Source organism: Triticum dicoccoides, chromosome 7B (genome assembly GCF_002162155.2).
Source record: "Triticum dicoccoides isolate Atlit2015 ecotype Zavitan chromosome 7B, WEW_v2.0, whole genome shotgun sequence".
Taxonomy (NCBI): domain Eukaryota; kingdom Viridiplantae; phylum Streptophyta; class Magnoliopsida; order Poales; family Poaceae; genus Triticum; species Triticum dicoccoides.
The window spans coordinates 650,723,427-650,725,332 of NC_041393.1; the positions used below are offsets into that span (position 1 = coordinate 650,723,427).

The 1,906-nt window shown below is 45.4% G+C and overlaps 1 long non-coding RNA gene across 1 annotated transcript; it reads right to left on the reverse strand.

Moving 5' to 3' along the window:
• Nucleotides 1-1,313: 1,313 nt before the first annotated feature.
• On the reverse strand, nt 1,314-1,906 carry LOC119339942. The gene is made up of 3 exons (XR_005164286.1): nt 1,621-1,906; nt 1,440-1,539; nt 1,314-1,373 (listed from the first exon to the last, which is right to left on the reverse strand). It is a non-coding gene; the product is annotated as an uncharacterized LOC119339942 (long non-coding RNA).

The window sequence follows — 1,906 nt, forward strand, 5'->3', positions numbered from 1 at the left end:
GTAGTAGAATTTGATTATTCTAAGCTTGAAAGGAAACCTGGGTACAAAAATGATCTATTTGGTGTCGCCTTCTAGGAAATCTACCCTGTTCTGAAGGCTTGTGTAGATGAATTATTTTCTATGTGGAAAGATATACTTGTACACGCTGCGCCTTCGCCCGCTAATAGCGGCTAAGAAGCATGATCACCTAGAGCGCCATCACTGGATTTAACCAGAACAAAAGGCAAACAATTTTATACATGAATATCTATATGACTGCAGTCAGAACTAAAAGTACCCGATTTTAAATATGGGTTGGGTGGCCTGCTGGAGTGCAGTACTTGAGAGACTATGCTAGTGTAGTAAACATAAATTTGGCCGGTCAGCTTCTATAGGGAATGCAAAACACTTATGAAATAAGAAACAGAGAACATCTAAGCAGAAATAAGGTACATGTTTGCTTACGAATGGTACTAACATGATATATTTTCTGCCCGCCGGTAAGTTATCAAGCAAGATCATCAAATGTTTCTTTGTAGATCACATTGTGAGTATTGCCAACAGTTTTCAGGAGAGTTATTTCCAGTCAAAGCTGGAAGATGAAGACTGACTAAGAAATACTCACATAAGTCAAAATAAAAATCCTGGGCTGAAAATTTGAGATGTACATAACTACTACAATGTAGCAACGAACCCATACACTTTTTTCATTATCCCTGCTGCCTTTTGACACTCAAGCGGACATTTGTATTGGCGACTATAAGAAAACTGGAAAATATATTAGATAGAGCGGGCGGTGAGGTCCCAGGTGGGGGGAGTGGGGGAGGCGGCGGGGTGGCACTCGGTAGGCAGAGCGACCGACGGCGGTGTGATCGCATGCGAAATCATAGTCAGAACTTTGCATTTGAAGGTACACGCTCAGAGGAATTTTTTTTGCTCAGTGCCAAATGTATCAAATGCCTAAAACTGAAAATCACATCCTGAACTGAGCATTTTATTGAGAATCGGCAAAATAAGTTAAAGACAACAGTACGAGAACAGGTGAACGGTGATCTGATTTCAACGCAAAATACTCATGAAGAAATAAAATGGGTGGACAGTGATTTGGTTTCTAAGCATAAAACTGATCATGTTTATGCCACACATTAAGCACATAATGTGTGCGTATTTGGAGCCTGAAACATCTACCAACTAAAACTACTCCCAAAAGCAATCTTCAAGTTCAATCTTAAGACGTAACACATAAAGCTACAGACTACAATTTTGATGCACAGATTTAGCTCACTCAATCCAGTTTAGAGAGTACCCACACCCAATTCTGGAAAAAATAATGTGAGGCCCAATCCTCCGCTGCATCAAGCATCAACCATCATGAGATTGATTCCTTAATTGATCTGAAAACAGTTGCTTGGATTAATGTACTGTTACAACTTGATGTCAGAGGAAAGGAGGGATAAAACCTTGAGGAGCTGCATGTCCATGGCGTCCTTGACATCTCCTTGAAGAATCCCTTGACAACGGCGACCGTGATGGATGGGGAACTCCCATGGCGTGCCCCAACTGCATCTCCAGTAGAGAATATGAAGAGAAGGTGAGGTGTATGGGCAGCGGATCTCGGCCAAGAAGGAAGGAAGGACGAACCTGGGACCACCGGAGACACGCCGGCGAAGCCATGCCCGAAACCCTAGCCATGGGTGTGTGGTTGCGAGCGGGCTGTAGAGGCCGGGAGCAGAGAGTCTGGGTGGAGGGGAGGGAGGCGCGGACCGTCGGCAGCTTGGGGCGTGCCGCGCTGCGCCGGAGGCGCCGGAAGCAGCCGGCATGGGCGGCGGCGGCGGCGATGACTTCATAGGCGAGAGGGAGAGGAGGCGAGCCCGTGTGCTCTGTGTGTGGTTGTGTTTCCTTTTTTCTTTACAGAACTGCTTGGACC